The sequence below is a fragment of the Mustela nivalis genome (assembly GCF_964662115.1).
Source record: "Mustela nivalis genome assembly, chromosome: 3".
Taxonomy (NCBI): Eukaryota; Metazoa; Chordata; class Mammalia; order Carnivora; family Mustelidae; genus Mustela; species Mustela nivalis.
Window position 1 is genome coordinate 77,505,233 of NC_139022.1, and position 21,931 is coordinate 77,527,163.

The 21,931-nt window shown below is 38.6% G+C and overlaps 1 protein-coding gene across 1 annotated transcript in view; it reads left to right on the forward strand.

The window, feature by feature from the left end:
* The window catches only part of AP3B1 (adaptor related protein complex 3 subunit beta 1), a 344,581-nt gene that overhangs the window by 6,053 nt on the left and 316,597 nt on the right, over positions 1–21,931 (forward strand). Inside the window, exon 4 of the mRNA XM_082724772.1 lies at positions 12,740–12,826. The gene's annotated coding sequence lies outside the window, so the exon portion shown is untranslated. The remainder of the gene's footprint in view (positions 1–12,739; positions 12,827–21,931) is intronic.

The window sequence follows — 21,931 nt, forward strand, 5'->3', positions numbered from 1 at the left end:
GCAGCTGCAACAGTTCGTTTCCCTCTACTTTCACCTTTGCTAGTTTCCTGCCTGTCTCTTGGTATGGTCTTAGGCCATGGGGCTGAGGGAGGATATTTTTTCCTCCCACAAATCCCAGTACAATCCTGCTCAAATCTCATATTCTTTAGACATCTTAGGCAAGGCACTGGGTTCGGCTAGGGAGGGCCTTACACAGGGAGGTTTTCATGATTTTAGTTTTTTTTGTTTTTTTGTTTTTAAAGATTTTATTTATTTATTTGACATAGAGAGATCACAAGCAGGCAGAGAGGCAGGCAGAGAGAGAGAGGGGGAAGCAGGCTCCTTGCTGAGCAGAGAGTCCGATGCGGGGCTTGACCCGAGCTGAAGGCAGCGGCTTAACCCACTGAGCCCCCCAGGCGCCCCGATTTTAGTTTTTTTAAATAATGCTTTGATGAATCACAACTTTATCTTTTTTTTTTTTTTTAAGATTTTATTTATTTATTTGACCGAGAGAAATCACAAGTAGATGGAGAGGCAGGCAGAGAAAAGAGAGAGGGAAGCGGAAGCAGGCTCCCTGCTGAGCAGAGAGCCGATGTGGGACTCGATCCCAGGACCCTGAGATCATGACCTGAGCGGAAGGCAGCGGCTTAACCCACTGAGCCACCCAGGCACCCACAACTTTATCTTTTGATCCTCTCTTTACATTTTCACAGCCCCTTTCTCATGGAAACTGACACATTGCCTTAGGAGCTTGATTACAATACAATAGAAAGCCACCACACAGTGGTGAGAGCAAACACAAAAAGGGAGAGCAAACTCTCCCTTTATCTTTAAGCACATCAATATCCCTGGACCAACCCTGGCCATCACGACATTCTTACCTTGAACCATCCTCATGAATCAAGAGATGGTTTCAAAGGTCAAAGCATAGATTTGTTCATATTCTTGGTTCTAAAAACTGCTGAATCCAAGGACCAGGCATTAGCTCCAACTTGTCTCATTGACTCCTTCCAAAAGCCCATAATTCATTCAAATAACAAGATATATGCAATTTAGTCTCCATTGTATTAAATAGATACCTCCTATTGAGCAATAGTTAAAGACATTGGAGAGCCTTACCTTTCAACTATCAATTTCAAACTTCTCCCCTTTTTTTGGCTTCTGCATTTGACCTATAGTCTCTCCTGGCAGCTCCTAGTCAAGGAATTAGTTGATCCATCCTGTATAGAAACAGAGAACTCTGTTTCTATATTTATCATCTACAGAAATCACTACTTTATATTGGTAATGCAAAAATCAGATTTTGCCAAAATCAGGACCTTGATTTTGATGAAAGTGACAAGGAACTTGGGTATAAATAGCTTATTTGAGTGGTGTTCCCTGGAACCTAGAGTGAGGGAGAGGGAAGAACAAAACAGCTAGAGAGGAAAATCCAATAAATTAGTTATTTTTTTTTAAAGATTTTATTTATTTAACAGAGAGAGATCACAAGTAGGCAGAGAGAGAGGAGGAAACAGGCTCCCTGCTGAGCAAAGAGCCCGATGCGGGGCTTGATCCCAGGACCCTGGGATCATGACCTGAGCTGAAGGTAGAGGCTTTAACCCACTGAGCCACCCAGGTGCCCCAAATTAGTTATTTTTTAAAAGATTTTTATTTGAGAGAGAGAGAGAGCACAAGCAGGGGGAGGGGCAGATAGCGAGGGAGAGAATCTTTAGCAGACTCCGAGCTGAGTGTGGAACCAAGTGTGGGGCTAATCCCACAATCCCAAGCTCGTGACCTGAGCCAAAACCAAGAGTTGGACACTTAACCAGGAATTCCACCCAGGAATCCCTCCAATAAATGAATTATTAAGCAATTTACAACTATAAGTAATTGGGGCTCATTCCCAGTGGGGATCATCTGAAGAACCATGTAGAATATTTCTAATCGTTCTCCAATGGACAGAGGCATTTATCCACCAACTCCTAGTCCTTATTGGTAGGGAACTTCCCAGGCACCTTAAACACACACACATACACACACACACACACACACACACACACAGAGGCAATCCCTGAGGCAGTAAAGCTCAGAAACTCAGTAAACACTAGTAGTGAGAAACCATCAACATACATGGTTACTGTCTACCAGAGCTCAAGTCAGAGGTTGCCAAAGGAATGCAACCATGGGCTTCAATGATGTCTATCACCCCTTTGGCAAACTTCTGTCTCCCTCCAGATGATACATACCACTGGGGCACACACCATATTTTCATTATTTTCACATACTTGAAACCCAGCATAACATCTGCTATAATGCTGAAGCTGAATGATTTCATGGATGGGTATAGTTAAAAGAAGAAATTCCTTTCACATCAAACTTGCACTCACCTAACAGTTTTCTAACCTCTTGTTATTACTTCCATTGTTTGTTTTTAAGATTTTATTTATTTATTTGGCAGAGAGAGATAGCAAGAGAGGGAACACAAGCATGGGGAACTAGAGAGGGAGATGCAGGCTCCCAGCTGAGCAGGGAACCTGACCTGGAGCTTGATCTCAGGATTCTGAGTTCATGACCTGAGCCAAAAGCAAATCCTTAATGCCTGAGCTACCCAGGCACCCTATGACTTGCATTGTTAGTAGTAGTTTGTACAGTGTATTCTAGATTTTTGTCCTTTAATGCTGTATTTTATCATAGCACATAAAACCTGTAGCAAATGTTTCTAAAAAGATTTTTTTAGGAATGATGAAACTTCTATATAAAAACAAAATTGGAAAACAATTTGCCTTCCCTTTGCCTGCTTTGTCACCCACTTTTCACCATAAAGGGCACAAGAAGATCAGTGACGGAAACATAAGAATAGAGAACATCTTCGTTGTCAGGCAAGATTCTGAAGAAATTAATCACATTTTCACAAGGGTATTAGACCAGTTTCTTGATTAAATTGTACTTTGGTACACAAATGAATTTGAAACATAAAGTCAATGGAGATTTGGTGATGTGAATTTTTTAAAATTAATGTTAACACAAAAATAATCAAGTCCAATAATTTCTAAATCAATGGAGTGAGGGTCCCAGAGCATTAGCTCAAGTTAAGAAGTTAAGAACTCAGACAGGTCTAAACATGTCAGGGTAGCTGGCAAACAGACTCACCAGAGCACAGCCATAATAGGGCTGAGAAACATCATGGGAGGGACAGTAGGAGATGCTGACAGTCGGCTCGAGGCCTGAGGCCCTGAAGCCACTGGGGAACAAAAACTCTTCCTTTATCCTCTCACAGATAGTGAGTTCAATCCCAGAGGAGAGAACTAGAGAGCCCAGGCTTATTCCATGGACAGGGGCTAAAGCCTGAGAGAGAAGATAATTCTGGATACAGCATAAGATGCATCACTCATTTGTCTTTGGGTCTAGCCTTCAGGAACTCGTGCCCAATTCCTAAAGACTGGGAGGCTGTAATAGAGAGGAAACGAAATAAAGAGATACTATCATTAGAAGCACAGTGAGGAACTGAGAACAGATAACTCTGCCTCAAGCGAGGAAAGAAATATCTCACTTTAGAACCAATAACTGCCAGTGTTGGTAGAGTGCAGAGAAGGGGTTAGACTGAGCAGCAGAGGGGCAACATGGCGTACTTCCAGGTTCTGGGCGGAAGAACAGGGAGGTCATGATGGAAAATCAGAGAAAAGAAGTAACATCAAGTGGAGAGAGCAGAGACATCAAGGCCACCACCAACTAAGGGGCAAAGTTGAGAATAAAACCATACTTCATGCCTTCTGCTCAGCGGAATCATAAAGGACTAATCTTCCAACCCTGTGACTGCACATCTCAGGCCAAACCACACAGACTGAGACAAATTTCACCGATCCTTACTAGGCAACGCTGATTTCTCTTCCTTCCTCAGGTGCAGAGTTTCTGGAAATTCAACTCCATTAAACATACACATGAGATATAGTATTAAATATGTTATAATATTTGTCAAGGTTAAGAAAATTATAAATTAAAAAAATGACTCGATTATTATATTTCATTCATACATAAATGCATATGTTTGATCATACAACCAACTGACATCTGTTAGAAGAAAGGTTCTGGAATACCCTATCAACTTGTATAAATTTGAAAAAAAGATTTTGGAATAACATGAAAAAATAAGATAATGTGAATGGGAAGAGGCAGGCTATCTAGGGTGTAAAGCATAGAAGTACAGGGGCTGGGTCAGTCAGTATAGCATGTTACTCTTGGTCTCAGGGTTATAAGTTTGAGCCCCATGTTGGACATAGAGATTGACATAAAATCTTTAAGGAAAAAAGAAATACAATTTTATTTTTAAGCCTAAAATCCAAAGATAGAGAAGACAATGGACAGTTTTTCTTTTTTCTACTAATTTTCCATTTATTTAATGACCATCCATTTCACAAACTAAAAATAAGTTTAGGAGAAAGAATATGGCTTAGTTTTGACTTAAATTATGTGTATAAAAAAACCCCAAATTTTTACAGGACTTGTAACTGAAATAATTGGCTTTACAAACTAAAATAAACTGTCCTGAAACAAATGAATCTGTGCTTTAGCTTATTAATCACCTTTGTTCTCTCTCATTGTCTAGAACAGAAAAGTGAAACATTGGAGAACTGTGTGCCCAACAGTTACCTTGCAGAAAGGAGACCCTCTATAAAAGTGTATTGATGGTATCATAATCCCCTTACTATTGTCTCCAAATTTATTCACCTCACTCAAGTGAAAAACAAACAACATAACATCCAGAGGTTTAAATCCAACCCCAGCCAGAAGATCCCGTAGATATTATCCTTTCTCTTCCCAGTATAATTTGTCCCTGAATGTCTTAGGACTAGACATTGACAGTGACATTAACTATATTTTAAATTTGTAACTAACTTATATTTGATCAAGAGGTGCAAAAATGCTTCTGGCTGGTGATCTCTGCCATAACTAATAGCAGTGTCTTTGTTTAACATGCATGCTGGTCATACCAAAAGACCAACTACAGGATTTAGGGTGAGGGTTTTGAGTCACATCGTATCAATTGATCTGGAGATTGAGTTCAACTTTGTAGGCACTCACTAAATCAACCAATTATCCCTAATGAATGAAATTCCAATAAAACTCTGGACACCAAAGCTCAGGTGATTTTCTCTGGTTGATAATAAGATTATTATTATCAAACATCACTTCTCACAGATAAATGGGCCATTAATTCATGAGAAAGGACGAGGAAAGGTTTGCTTTTGGAACTTTCCCAAACCGTCTTCTGTGTGTCTCTTCCTTTGGCTGATTTTAATCTCTGTCATTCCCCCCTAATAAACCATAATCCTGAGTGAGTTCTATGAATCCTTCTAGTAAATTACCATACCTGAGGATGGTTCTGGGAATCTAACTTACAGGGGTTGCAGAAGTGATAGTGGTCTTGGGTACTCTGCCCTCAAACTAACTCAGAGTATATAGAGAATATGTAAATGAACATGAAATGAGCACCTATAGTATAATTTAGTCTTCAGGCCATAGTTTGCCAACCCCTGCTCTAGCTCATTAAAATATCTGTCCAGTGTAAGTACACATCTAATTTGTTGTGTTGCACATAAAATTCATAATTGTTTCCAAACAACCTGGTATATTCTACCAATCAAAACAGAATCTATAATTGTCAAAATCTGTAGATGTTTTACTTAGATTTTGGTGTTTACATATAATTTATTATTGTCTCCATGTCTGAGTGGTCTATTTCAGGCAAATTTTAATCTAAAACTGTGTACTACTTCCTAATAATTGTGGTGGTTTCTTACGTTCTCTCTGTTTTTTATATCTGATTTTTTAATTCAAATATAATTAATATAGTATTATATTTCAGATGTACAATATAATGATTCAACAATTCTATATGTTTCTCAGTGCTCATCATCATACGTGCACTCTTGATCCCCTTCACTTGTTTTACCCATCCCCCACCCACCTCCCACTCACAACTACCAGTTTGTTCTCTGTATATAATGGTCTGGTTTTTGTCTCTTTTTTCTATTTTTTTTCTTAAATTCCACATATGAGTGAAATTCTATGGTATTTGTCTTTCTTTGACAAATTTCACTGCAGTTATTTTATATATACATAGAATCAGTTCACTTCAGTGAACTGCAACATTTTGTGACAGAATCGATGCTGAAAACAAATACATATGTGTGTGCTTCCCTCTTGGCTGCTCATCTTCAATTAGATGTTTTCAATGTTTGTGCCTTTAAAGAACTGCAATTCTTTGTAAATCAACTGAAGTTTCCTACGGTGCTATTGTAGTAAGCAAATAATCCCCTCAGCATGCTTTTAGGACTATAGAGCACCATAATAAGAATCCTAACACATCAAAAAAAAAAAAAAAAAAAAAAAAAACACAGAAAACACTGTGATTAATAATTCAACATTAACAATCTTGAATGCTCTAGAATTTTCCCAGGAAGGAGGAGGAATTTATACCTTTGGCCCGTAAACAAAGAAATGCCAATCAACATCTGTTTTTAACATATAAATATTTGCTCCGTGTCTTGATGGTCAACGTGTTCCTCCAGTCTTATGAAAGAAATTATAGGAAAAATGTCATATGGGGAAGCAGGCTGAATTCATTTTTAATCTGTTTTCCTTTTAGTATAAACTCAATTTTCTGTTCTTATATTCTTCTCAATATTAGACATTTTAAGAAGATAGTCTTTTATTTTATAATTAATTATTAACCTTGGGTAATTTATTTCTTCGACTGAATTTTCTATGCTTTTTATACAGTACCACAAGCTACCACGATTTGATTACCAAGTTCTCTTAGTAGGTACCAATGACTCTTTCTGTGTAATTGATATGCTATAATGAATCAGATTGTCCCATCTATAAAATATCAGAGTATGTCTGGTCACCTAACCAATTTCCTCCCTTTGGAATATTGATGGGTGAGCTGTGTCATGCTGGCAATAGTGTCCACTTGCACTCAGCTATTGCCTGGCATGGGACAAATACTCTCTACTTTGCCAGGATGTCCATTCAATGTTCTGACATCTACCACCAAGCTGATTCCACAGGAGAAAGCAGAGTGGGGGAAAACTTATATTCCTACACTACTTTGTTTCAGCTACGCACACGGGCTTATTCCTAAGACCCCACAGCATGGATAGCACTGGACTGCAGCAGTTAAAATTTTACCAAAAGCTCAACAATATTAAAGGGGAATCAGAAGATACAAAAGAAAAAATATAAAATGGGAATTTAGATTTTGGTCCAGAAGTCGATCAGCCATTACCTTGTACGGAGCCATTTCCCTCCTCACTCCCTGGTATATCACAAGTAGCCAAGGTCATCTTATCTTCCACAGTCATGTATCTTTACCATGTCCTCCTCTACCAGAGTCAGGTCCCACTGCTACCAACCAAGTGAGAGAATGAAGTTCTTCCTTCCCTTAATTCAAGGCCATCTTTATTTTTACTCCAGGAAATTGATGATGGGTCTACCACTTTCTCGAGGAGAAATTGTTATGCCCCCCGAAAAATGGGTCCGTGATTAAAGGAATGAGACTGATATAAAGCGACGGTCAAGCAAAGCTTTATTTCATGCCAAGCATCAAGAATCAGACTGACCAGCCAGGGCCACACCTCTTACAGAGAGGGCGACCCTTCTCTGTTTCACAGACTGGCTTTTAAGGGCAAAGGCCATGCAGTTGGGCCTGGCCATGAACAGGTGGCCAATGAGATTGTAACATACAGAGAAAGCTGCACAGTGATGCTAGGTGACCAACTGAATTACAATTTACCCTACAGTAGACATTTGACCTAGCCTATCACACCTTGGTCAGAATTGGCACCCAAAAGGCTCCCAAAGGGTGGGGCCCATACTCCTTGGTAGCTAGGGAGATAGTATGCAACCCCCCACTGATCGGATGTCTCCTCTTGGCCTGACCCACACTTGTATCTGGGCTTTGTTACCTGGAGCTGGTTTCCCGGTCTTGTTTTTAAGTAAATCCCCTGGGGGAAGGGGAGCAGGGACAGTTTAAGGGTTAAACAACAAGGTTATTGTTTAACCTTAATGGAAGTCTCTGGCTAAACAGGTCCTTACAGAAATATTCCTACCCTCACCCTCTGAGATCCTTTGGCCCCCACAACCTATCTGCAAAGTAAGTGAGTAGACAGTGCACTTTCCAAACTCTGCCTAATTCAGTTATAAATGGCATCCCATGGGAGACATTGGGTGGGCTGCAACAATCCAGTGCAGTTTCACTTCACAGTCTTTCTGTGTGTACAGAGGAAGAAATTAGACCTATGGGATTCTCTAGTTTCATGATTTTCTGTGAGGAAATAACTGAATAAAAAGGTACTCAGCTCTCAAAACAATTATTTTTGAATTAGTAGACAGATTTCCCTCCTTAACCGCCTCATTCTAGAAAGACTCAACACAATTTAAATTGCTAAACAAAATTTACTATTTCAGTCAGACACATTTGCATTTGGTTCAGGATTTCCATAAGAACAATGGCCAGTGGGCATCTGGGTGGCTCAATGGGTTAAAGTCTCTGCCTTCTGCTCAGGTCATGATCTCGGGGTCCTGGGATCAAGCCCCACATCGGGCTCTCTGCTCAGTGGAGAGCCTGCTTCCTCCTCTCTCTACCTGCCTCTCTGCCTACTTGTGATCTCTGTCAAATAAGTAAATAAAATCTTAAAGAAAAAAAAAAAAAAGAAAGAAAGAAAAGAACAATAGCCAGGTACTGGTTTACAACAAAATCATTATAAAAGCTCACCACAGTAGCCACACTCAGAACAAATAGCAAAGAGGTTCCAGGTTCAAGGACAAACTCCACTGACCAAGAAAGCAGAAACTGCTCACACCAGAGTTTGGTTTTCTAGTTTCAACAATTTCCCTGAGGCACCAGTTACTCTAGTGTGTGGTTATAGTCTAATTTTGCCCTGGCTGGTTGAATTCTCTGGTGCTTTAAGTTGCCAGAAGTTCAGTTAGTCTTAGAGCATCCAATGTCCAAAGCCCCAGTTACATTGAGAAACATGTTCGTTTGTTTGTTTCCAAACAATGCTTCTTTCTTGACAGTATTTAATTGATTCTGCTATGGAATTGTTCCTAAACACACCCCCACCTAGACATGACTGAGAATACAGGCACACTGACACGGTGTGGGTTATTCAAACATATGGGTGTGAATGAAATAGAAATGCTACCAAGTAGAAACTATTAAGTATCAATCATTATTACATGAGGAGAACAATTATTGTAATAAGTTTTATTGGTCCTTATAAAGAATCATCTCAAAAAACAAAAACACAAGCATAATTTTTAAAAAGTACATTCTGGAGTTTATAGATTGACTTTTTTTTTTCTTTCTAATTCACTAATGTCTGTAATTTTCATTAATTCTATTTTTAAAATTTATTTTGCATTTTTGTTCTTAGATTCTTAAGATAAATGTTTTGTTTATTTGAAAAAATTTTTAACAATAAAATCACTTACATCTACAGATTTGCCTCTAAATATAGGAACCACTCCCATGTGTTTTCAGTGTAGTATTCTCATTATCATTAATGTTCAAATGATCTTTAACTTCCATTTTTATTTTATTTTTTGAATCCAATAGTTACTTAGAAGAGTGTTCTTTCATTTTCAAGTGGTTAATTTTTACTATATTTTGTGATCTGAGGATGTAGCCAATATAAATTACATAAATTAAATTGCAATATTCTCTTTTTGGCCTAAAATATAATCCTGTTTTTTAGTATTTCAGGACAATTAGAAAAAAGTAAGTGTTCACTGCCTCCATGTTACATATGTATCAATATTTTTTTTAAATATTTTATTTATTTATTTGACAGAGAGAGATCACAAGTAGGCAGAGAGGCAGGCAGAGAAAGAGGAAGGGAAGCAGGCTCCATGCTCAGCAGAGAGCCCGATGCGGGACTCGATCCCAGGACCCTGAGATCATGACCTGAGCCGAAGGCAGCGGCTTAACCCACTGAGCCACCCAGGCGCCCCTGTATCAATATTTTTAATAAATAAATTTTATTAGTCATGCACAATGGGTTCAAAAGCAGATTTGAGCTGGCAGAAGAAAGAATCAGTGAGTTTAAAAGAATGAATCATTCAATTAAGATTATCCGGCCTGACGAATAGAAAGAAAAAAGATAAAATAATAGAAAAGATGAAAAGATTAAAAAAAAGATAAAAAAGATTTAAAAAATGGAAAAAAAGGATTAAGAAAAATGTCCACATTCCAGGCACCTGGGTGGCTCAGTCAGTTAAGTGTCCGCTTTCAGCTCAGAACATGATCCCAGGGTCCTGGGATCCAGTCCCAGTCAGGCTCACCACTCAGCAGGGAGTCTGCTTCTTCCTCTCCCTTTGCTCCTCAGCCCCGTGTTCTCTCTCTTTCTATCTAATTAAAAAAAAAAGAAAAAGAAAAAGAAAAAAAAAAGAGAAATATCTGCATTCATTTTTTTTAAGTTTATCTATTTATTTGTTTATTTAAGTAACCTCTACACCCAGTGTGGGGCTCAAACTCTCATGACCCGATCAAGAGTCTAATGCTCTTCTGAGTGAGTCAAAAAGAACAGATTCTAAGAGACCGTCAAAACATCATGAAGCGAACGAACACATGCATTGTGAAAGTTCCAGAAGGAACGGGGTAAAAAACAAAAAACAAAAGAAACAGAAAAAGAAATATTACTCTAAAACTAATCAAATTTGATGAAAATCACTAATGTACTACACATAAAGATATGCAACAAAAGATAAACTAAAAGAAATCAACACCTAGATACATCATAGACAAACTGTCTAAACACAAAGACAAAGAGAGAATCCTGAAAGCAGCAAGAAAAAAAATGACTGTTAAGTATAAGGGCTACTCTGTAAAATTTACAACTGACTGCTCATAGATACTGTGGAGGCCAGAAGACAGTGAGATGGCATAGTCAAAATGTTGAAAGACTCAATCAAAAATTTTATAACCTACAAAACTGTTATTAAAAAAATGAGAATTTCAGACAGTCCAAAAACAAAACAAAACAATCCAGCAAATTTTTAATAGCAGGCTTGCCCTACAAGAAATACTGAAGGGGGGAGTGCCAGGGTGGCAAAGCTGTTTAAGCATCTGACTCTTTTTTTTTTTTAAGATTTTTATTAATTTATTTGACAGAGATCACAAGTAGGCAGAGAGACAGGCAGAGCCGGAAGGGGAAGCAGGCTCCCCGCTGAGCAGAGAACCCAATGCGGGGCTTGATCCCAGGACCCTGGGATCATGACCTGAGCCCAGGAACCCGGGATCATTGACCTGAGTCGAAGGCAGAGGCTTTAACACACTGAGCCACCCAGGCGCCACAAGCATCTGACTCTTAATTTGACTCAAGTCATGATCTCAGGGTCATGACTCTGAGCTCCACATGGAATTTGCTTCACATCCTCTCTCCCTGCCTTTCTCCACTTGTGCTCTTTCTCTTTCTCTTCTGGTACTAAAGGTACTCTGGTACTAAGGTACTAAAGAGACTCCAAGCTGAAATGAAAGGACACTAGATAGTAACTTAAATTCACCTGAAAAAGTAAAGAGCACTAGTAAAAAGAAATATAGGTAACTATAAAAGTCCACAAAAATGTTTTTGTTTATAATGCTTTTCTTCTCCTACTTGAATTAAAAGGTAATTGCATAAAGCAATAATTATAAGATTGTGTTCATAGGGTGTTTAAATCTTTTTTCTTTTTTAATTTTTAATTTTTTATTAACATATAATGTATTATTGGCCCCAGGGGTATGTGTTCATAGGTTTTTAATGCATAAGCATGTAATTCATCTGACAATAATAGCACAAAGGGAGGGGGAACAGAATGGAGCTACACTGAGGCAGTTTTTTTTCATTCCTGAAATTAAGTTGTTATTGATCCAAATTTGATTGTTCTGAGCTAAGATACTAGTTATCACTTACTACAATTAGTGTCTTAGTGGGCGGGCACTGAGAAACTAACTCAAAAAGGATATAGTAAAAGAAACAAGGCATGAAGTAATGCTCATCAATAGTCATTGGGGAAATGTCTATCAAAACCACAGTGAGATATGACTTCAGATCCACTAGGATGAATGTAAGGAAAAAGATGGGCAATAACAACTATTAACAAAGATGTGGAGAAGTTGAAATCCTCATACATTGCTGGTGGGAAAGTAAAATGGTACAGCCACTTTAGAAAACATTTTGGCAGTTCCTGAAAGGACTAAACATAGAGTTACCATATAGCCCAGCAATTTCATTTATAGGTATATAACCACAATTGTTGAAAACATATAGTCACACAAAAATTGCATGAGTATTCATAGCAGCATAGTATGTAGCGTTCAAAAACCAGGAAATGTTGACTGTGGTTTGTGAAATCATCCTCCATTACAAGCCCTAGGTATTGCCTTATATATGAAGCTTTTGAACAATGCTGGGCAGAACTCAAGGGGTTAGTGAATGAAGGATGGAGAAAACAGAAAGTAAGAGGTAGAATGAAAGAAGGTAGAACAGAAGGTGAATGATACATTAGGGAAGATAAGTGAAGAAATAGAGGAGGGAAAAAAAGATGCTCAGATATTTCTTCATCATGATGTCTGTGTCCTATACTCTTTTCTCCCACATGAAAAGGGATATTTAAACATTTAAATCATAGAAACATAAAAGAATGAAGCTAACGTGCTCAATAGCTCTACGGCTATTCTTACTCCACCACTGGTATTAACAAATGAAATACATTCTGAGACTTTTTGTTTAAATAGGTATGAAGATTCCTTGTACAGACCCTCTCCAAGAAAGAACTTGATGCCAGACCAGTGGGGAATGTAGCCAGCAGACGACTTCTAACTGTGAGCTTTTTCCAGAGAGCTGCTTTGCCTGAAGCCTTTGTCTTCATAGGGTATTCTGGATCTGGTGATTGAGCAAGGGAAAGCTATAGTCTTGGCATTTGGGATACCATTCTTCCAGTGTTTCCTGCCATGTTGGACGGATTTTTTGGACCTATACAGAAGTTCTCCTTTTCTCCCTGCCCAATTCTGTTTCCTTCCCTACTTTTCATAAGTATTGATCCTAATGAAACATCTTGCTCCTAAAGCTCTACCTCATCTTTTGCTCCTAGAGAACTTAATGTGTAAGATAATCATTCTTTTACCTTCATGCATGAGGGAGAAGGAAGAAAGCTAATAATTCTCTTCTGGTCAACAAAGAAAATTCACAAGTACTTCTGCCTTCTGTAAAACAGGATGTCAACGTAAGAATTTAAGTTAGGCAACGCATTATTAAGACAACCAGTTTATAACCTTTTAAGAATTAAAATTACTTTCACAGGCCATAGCAACAATTTTTTGAGTCCAGATATCTAAGAGGAGTTAGCAGGTAATAGGGTCAGCAAACTACTGCCCAGTCCAACTTCTTGTTTTTGTAATAAAGTTTTATTGGAACATAGCTATGCCCATTCATTTGGCTGCTTTCATGCTTCAACAGCAGAATTAAGTAGTTGTAACAAAGGCCACAGGCCTGCAAGTCTCAAATATTTACTTTCTGGCCACTTAGGAACAGGAGATTCTTTTGATGGAATTACCTTCCGCAAGAACAGTTTCATGATGCAAAGTACTGTTTGATTTTATCTTCAGCTGCATTGAGAGGGAGTATCCACACATGCCCCAGTTTTTAAAGGCCAAGCCCTAGCATTCCACTAATTTTGGGATTGAGGAATAAAAGGCAATTTCAAGAAACCCAAAATGATATTGAAAGAACAGGGCAAGACAGTACTATTAACAAATGAAATAAGGAGTGTATAATATTTTAAATAAGCATGATCACAAGTTATAAATATGAACATGGTTTTTAGAAGTCTCAGGTCCAAGTCTGATAAGATCAGGTTTGGGAATGGAATGATAAAAAAGGAAATCCACATATAATGATTTGTTCTATCATAAATTTTATCAAAAGTCTAAATGAAATGCAAGCAGTGTAAACAAAAATCCATTAGAGTGAGCAAGACCTTCTGGTGACTTCTTTCTGGTCCTCTTTGGGATGTGGCAAGGCAGAGGCACAAGGTGAGGAATTATTTGTGTCCCTGACAAAGTAACCCTAAGGAGAATTATGGTCTCCCTGCCCACAGAGCCATAGCTGTGCCTGTTAACAGTTTATACTACACCCAGGCTCCATGACTGGACTTGCCCAGTTCTGAAATTCTTGCTACTCCACACTCATTCAATCCCCCCATTCTGCTCTTTTGGTATAGAACCTATGAATGTTCTATGTATTGCCCATTTAGGGTCTTTACCACAGCCAGGTATCATAGGAAGAGACAATCAGGGCTTGCAGCATGTTCTGAAATCTCTGTTTGTCTCACTTAACTGCTATTCTTTTGAAGTCCCCCAGGCTTGCTTCTTGCTCTAGGACCTGAGTCGTCTGTTCTCTCTCAATTGCTCTTTGCAGATACAGGAAAAAAAATACATCACTTATTTATTTATTTTCTTCAACTGATAGTTATTGCAGACAAATGATAGTTTGATACTCGGTACAAGACCATTGAAATACTTTCAAATCATACCTAGAGCTGTCCCTACCAACTCCTGTGCCTTCCAGTAACTGCTAAGATTTCAGTCTCGCCAAAGCAGATTACCAAATACCATGTCTTCAGTGTGTGTGTTTTCCAAGATACAGGTTAAAAAATATTGATTTGACCTGTGACCCGTGTCACTTCAGTCCCATGTCATGTTTTCCTGGCATTATTCTCTTTCATTCTTTGAGACAGCATTTATCCACCATTTATAATGATCTCACTTTTTAATGTGATACCGTCCTTTTCCAAAGCCTATTTATACACTACTAAATCAAGCTGTGATAAGACACTACTTTTTCATTCCAGTCCGATTCTACATAATAATTTCCCATTTGAAACAACAATTATTTTATCAAGAAGAAACAGCTGCAAACACAGCAATTGCCCTGAACTACCATTAACTGAATGTTCCCTGCTGTCAAGCCAGATGTTTAACTCTGAATGCCGAGCTTTCTGTTTAAATAGGTAGGAAGTCTGGAGATGAGTAGATGCTGGCTGAGATGAGGATATGGTCCCTGTACCAGGCTCCCTAACACTGGAAAAGATGCCATTCCCCTCAGTCCTCGCCTTTTGACCCTATTCTCCTTGGAACTCCTTGCCTTGACTTCCTCAGTAAGTTCTCAGAAGCCAGTTGTATCCTCTGAGTTCTACTGCTCACATCTGTCATTCCAGAGAATTCTAGTGTAGTCAAATTATTAATGCGTTAGGGTTCATGGCCTCTTTCTCTCTTCCCAGAAGCTAAGTAAGATTCAGGAGTTGTTCATTCTCTAGGCATTTACTCACTTGTTTTTCCTCTTGGGCCTTATTAGAGAGATGGGGAAAGGGAGAAGAAAGTCTAGAGCCTTTGACATGAGTTACATGGATGTTTTGATTGGGAATTGATAGTGGGGGTTGAGAATTTTCAGGAGCAACTGAGTCCAACTTTGAGAATGACAGAGGCATTAGGTGCATCTGCTGAAATTTATGAAAATTATGATTATAAAATAGGAGGTGACTATTTTGAACTGAGAGAAAGATGAAGAGTTGGGTACGAGTGTGAAATTGTTAATGCTCTCATCTTTTTTTTTTTTTTTAAAGATTTTATTTATTTATTTGACAGACAGAGACATAAGCAGGCAGAGAGAAAGGAGGAAACAGGCTCCCTGCTGAGCAGAGAGCCCGATGTGGGGCTCGATCCCAAGACCCTGGGATCATGATGACCCCAGCCAAAGACAGAGGCTTTAATCCACTGAGCCACCCAGGTGTCCCAATGCTCTCATCTTTTAGAGCAGGGAGTCATTGATGACATATACAATCAAAATACTTGTTTGTTTGTTTTTTCAAGCACATTGAGCATAGCCTTTTAACATGTTAGAGTATTTAAAACCCTCCAGGAAATAATATATCTGGTGCTAGAGAAATGTTTGGAGTTCAACAATTCCTTTAGTTTCTCTTCAAATTTTCCTTTCTTAAACTGAAGTAAGTAGGCGTGTTTGGCTGGGTTGGTCAGTCAGTAGGGCACGCAACTCTTGTTCTGGGGGTTGTGAGGTTGAGCCCCATGTGAGATCTAAAGCTTACTTAAAAATAATTAAACAAATTTAAGTAAGTTTAAGTTAAATGTATTTAATATAGTGTGATCCCTTTTTTATAAAAGTATTTCTTCTGTGTGTATAATTAGGAAGATATATATTATAACCTAAAGCTAGTAAAGGTCATCTCTGGGTGTTAAATTTGAGGTGGATTTTTGAACTTTTATCTTTGCGCAATTCTGTCCTTGGAATTCTTGTGGTAACTATGAGAATAGACCAGTTTTTCTTTTTCAAATATGGGGGGAAACATGCCAACATAGTAATAGTGATTCGTTCCACATGCTGGGAATATGGGTGAGTTCTCTTTTTTTCTGCTTATTTAAATCTGTTCAGGTTGCTATCACAAAATACCAAAAGCTGGTTCCATGGTGTAGTGGTTAGCACATCTGCCTTACAAAATACCAAAAGCTGAATGGCTTATAAACAACAAAAACAAAGAATAAACAACAAAATTCTTGCAATTCTAGAGGCTGGAAGTCCAAGTTCAAGGCATCAGCCTGGTCATCTTCTGATGAGGCCTTTTTCCAGGTTCATAGTGACTTTTGGCTGTGTGCTCACATGCGAGAAGGAATGAGGGGAGTTCTTTGGTGCCTCTTTAGTAAGAATACTAATTCTACTCATGAAGTCTATACCATCACAACCTAAGCACCTCCCAAGGTCCCACATGTAACACCACCACCCAAGGCCCCACTTCTAACACCACCACCCTGGACGTCTGAAATTCAACTTATGAATTGGTGGTGGGGGGGGGGGGGACACAAGGATCCTTCTCTGTATGGCCATTTTATGAAAATGCTAATAGCAAAGCATTAGGTTTTCACACAGAACTCTCCAACTAAAGATGGTTTTTATAGACATGCATTAGAAAAGTACCACTGATTTTAAGATAAGTCATTATTTATCTAAGGACTGGTGTGTACAGTTTTAAAGAAATAGCAGCAATAATTGCTGTGTCTAAGAAAGAAACTTTGAGAAGGGCAAACTTAGTCCAGGAGAAAGAGAACTAGAATGTGAGGGTATTTCAGACGTCTCATGAAAATTATCCCAGCAATCAAATAAATGACTAATAATAAATAGCTAAGACATTCAGATATCTAACTGGTAATGTGTACAGGTAACCTTATCATGCATTCTATAAAAAAGAGATAATGATTTCTTTTCAGACTAAATAACATCAGGAGGTTAAGAGCTACATGGGGAAATTCAGGTTCTCAAGAGAACTTAATAGGCATTAACCAGCAGTTAGCTGTCACTTGGAGATTTTATCATACATACCGTTCAGAATCTACTGTCCCCCATGAGTTAATGCTCTATTTTTCAATACATTCTTTTCAAAGCTTAATGCTAATGTGTGTAAAATGAGCAGAATAAAAATAAAAATTTAAAATCCATTTATATTTTCCTCTACCTCTTCTTACTTTCCTTCATCCATATTTAAACATATTTTTCTCTTATTTTTCCTTGCAGATGCATTTATTACTGACTCTTTTTTCTTTTTTCTTTTGGCTACCACCAAAATTTCCTGGATGATCATTCATACCAATACACTTGATGGAAAACTGACTCTCAGACTTCTGGCTTCTTGCTTCCCCATCATGACAGACAAGGCACAGACCCTGCCATGGTTTACATCTTTCTAACATCTCTCCTCTCCTCCACCTGTGGATCCAGCATGGCTGCCCTCCCTTGGGAAGCCACAGTTCTCTCAAGCTGGCTCTCTTCTTTTCAGTCTCTGCACTTTCACTTCGGTTCACTCTTCTCTCCACTAAAAGGTAACTTTTTGTAAAAATGAATTTGGCCATTTACAGCCCTGCTTAAAGTCTTTCAAAAGCTCCCCATTACGGGCCGGGATAAAGTCTAAACAACTGGCATTCTAGGCCCTCTGGCCCCTGATACCCCTTTACTTCTCTGAGCCTTATTTTTCTTAAAGTCACCCTATCATTCCCTATCCTAAGTAATCCCAGTTCCTCTAAACCACGGTGGCACTGTGCCATTAATAGATCTATGCTTTGCTCACCCTTTTCCCTCTGCTGAACACTGGTTCATCTTCTAAGATTAGATTCAAAGGGATATGTGAAAGATGCTCAATCCCACCAAAAGTCAGGGAAGTGGAAATTAAAATAATAAGTGTTCCCCTTATCTGACAATCAAAATATTAAAATATTTGAAATATGTTACTTCTGGTTTCCAGTTCTACATGTATGGAGCTTGGAAGTTGCTACTCCATCCTAACAAGGGAAAAGTTGAACCTACTGAAAAATCCACAATTCTTCTTGGGTTCATAAGAGAAGACACAAGGAAAATCCCCAAGATGGGGATGACTGACTGGAGAATACAATGTCCTGACTTACTGGAGCAGGACTCACAGCAGAAACTGATAGGGGAACCAATGCCAAGGGAAAACCTGAACAGTAATTGATAAATTGCTGGGAACTCAATGAGGACAAATCTGAGAGTTGAAAACTCCAAAAGGTCTTATTCATAGTGGAGCCCCCATGCTTTTGTGATTTTGCCTCTGAGACTTTAACCATGTTCTCACAGTGAATGTTGGAGAAAAATTACTTCATGCTTCTAGCAAAAGAGGGCAGTGGGAAGGGACTAGTTTGAAATGTCAGACCATTCTGTTCTTGACAACGTCTGCCCTCAGGAGAATCTAGATAACCATAGCCTGATCCTTATCCTGCTGTGGTATTATCAGAACCTGACTGACCTGGAGGAAGGGGAAGAGCCAACTCCAGCAACCCCCACTCCCAGCCATCTTGCCCCATTTAACAGGGGAAGAAAAAATTCTGAGAAACCCTTGTGAATTTCACATTCCAGAGACATGTGCTCAATGAAAGACTGAGACCTAATCCTAGGACTATAGAATGCTTCCTCTCCCCAGCACTTCACCACTACATCAGGCATATTTACAGCAGTTCCTTTCAACGGGCACATCATGTCCAACTATAAAAAAATTCCAAGGTATACCAAAAGGCAAAAAAAAAAAAAAAAAAAAAAAAAAAAAAAAAAAAGTTTGAAGAGATAGAACAAACATCAGAACCAGATATGGCAAGGATGTTGGAATTATCAAACCAGGAATTTAGAAGAGCTATGATTAATATGCTAAGGGCTCTAATGGATAAAAAATAGACAGCATGCAAGAACAGATTGGCACTGTAAGCAGAGATGGAAATCCTAAGAAAGAACCAAACAGACAAGCTAGAGTACAAAACCACTGTTCAAAAATGAAGACTACTTTTGATGAGTTTGTGAGTAGACTGCACACAACTGAGGAAAGAACCTCTGAGGTTGAGGATATATCAGTAGAATGTTCCAAAACTAAAAAGCAAGCAGAACAAAGATGAAAAAAACAAAGCAGGATATCCAAGGACTATGGACAACTACAAAAGATGTAATATATACAAAATTGGAATAATAAAAGGAGAAAAAGAATAATAAAGAAAGAAGAAGAAGAACGGAAGAAATATTAGAAATGATAATGACTGAGAATTTCCCCCAAATTAATGTTAGGCACCAAACCACAGATCTGAGAACCTCAGAGAATACCAAGCCGGATAGATGTTCTAAAAAAAAACTACACGGAGTCCTCTCATATTCAAACTTCAGAAAATCAAAGATAAAGAAAAAAAAATCCTAAAAGTAGCTGGTGGAAGAGGGAAAAATGTCTTACTATAATGGGGCAAAATAAAAATTACATTCAAAGTCTCCTCAGAAATGATGCAAGCGGGTGCCTGGGTGGCTCAGTGGGTTAAGCCGTTGCCTTCGGCTCAGGTCATGATCTCAGGGTCCTGGGATTGAGGCCCGCATGGGGCTCTCTGCTCAGCAGGGAGCCTGCTTCCCCTTCTCTCTCTGCCTGCCTCTGCCTGCTTGTGATCTCTCTCTGTCAAATAAATAAATAAAATATTTAAAAAAAAAAAAAAGAAATGATGCAAGCAAGATTAGAGTGTAGTGAAATATTTAAAATGTTGAGAGAAAGAGGCACCTGGATGGCTCAGGGGTTGAGCATCCAACTCTCCATTTTGGCTCAGGTCATGATCTCAGATCTGTGAGCTCAAGCCCCATGCTAGGCTCTGCACTAATCAGGGAGTCTGCTTCTGTCTGTCTCCCTCTCACTTTGCCTTTTCCCCGGCTCAATTGCTTTCTCTCTCACACATAAATAAGTAAATCTTGAAAAAAATAAAGTATTGAGAGAGAGAGGAAAGAAAGCCAATCTAGAATTCTGTACCCTGCAAAATTATCCAACAAAAGTGAAGGAAGAAAAAAAATATTTTCTCAGACAAATAAAATATTGAGAGAATTTATTGCCAGTAGATCCACCTTGTAAGAAATGTTAAAAGAAGTTCTTTTTTTTTTTTAAAGATTTTATTTATTTGACAGACAGAGATCACAAGTAGGCAGAGAAGCAGGCAGAGAGAGAGAGGAGGAAGCAGGCTCCCTGTTGAGCAGAAAGCCCGATGCGGGGCTCGATGTGGGACCCGATCCCAGGACCCTGAGATCATGACCTGAGCCAAAGGCAGAGACTTTAACCCATTGAGCCACCCAGGTGCCCCAAAGAAGTTATTTAGAGAAAAGGAAAATGCAGATCTACATAAATAATATTGAAGAAGGTTTAAGTAAAGGTATAATAAAAGATTTATTTCTGTTATTTTAATTGATCTAACACAATATTTTGTTCAAGATAATAAAAGAATGATGTGTTCAATTATGTCTGCATATATATATACATATATATCTATCTCATATGTATGTATGCATATATATAAGTAAAATGAACACCAGTAATGATACATGGAGCAAGATAAAGGAATTAGGATTATTTTGTTATTATGAGGCATTCACACCACCTGTGAAGTGACACAGTGTTCTTTGAAAGTGGACTTGGATTAGTTGTAAATATATATTGCAAATTCTAAGGCAACCACTAAAAGAAGTTAAAAAAAAAAACAATGGTAACTAATATGTAAAGAAAGGAGAAAAAATGGAATCATATAAAAGGGTGAATTAAAACCACAAATGGCAGAAAGAAATAGGAACAAGATCAAGGGCAACCAATGTAAACAGTAAAATATATGGTAGATGTCAATCAAGATATAGCAATAAATCACTTTGAACATCAATGATCTAAATGCAACAATTAAAAGATAGAGATTGTTAGAGGGCAAACCTAAAACCTAGGGCACTTGGGTGGTTCAGTGGGTTAAGCTTCTGCCTTTGGCTCAGGTCATGATCTCAGGGTCTTGGGATTGAGCCCCACATCGGGCTCTATGCTCAGCGGGGAGCCTGCTTCTCCCTCTCTCTCTGCCTGCTGCTCTGCCTATTTGTGATCTCTCTCTCTCTCTCTGTCAAATAAATAAACAAAATCTTAAAAAAAAAAAAAAAAAAAAAGAAAGGAAACCTAACACCTAACTGCTTTGTCTTTAAGAAACCCACTTTATTTTTTTAAAGATTTATTTATTTATTTTCATGGGGTTGAGGGTGGGGCAGAGATCCAGGGCTTGATTCCATGACCCTGATCAGTGGTTGCCAAGGTTTGGGATGTGGGGAAGGGGGGTTGAACTGACAAAAACCAGGATTTTTAAGGCACCATAAGTACTCTGTATGATACTGTAATGATGAATACAGGTCATTATGCACTGTCCAGACCCATACAACAAACAAAACCAAGAGTGAACCCAAATATAAACCACAGACTTTGGGTGATTATGGTGTGTCTGTGTAGGTTCATCAGTTGTAACAAATGTACCCTGGTGAGGGATGCTGATAATGGGGGAGGCTCTGCATATAGTGGGGTAGGCGGTATATATGGGAAATCT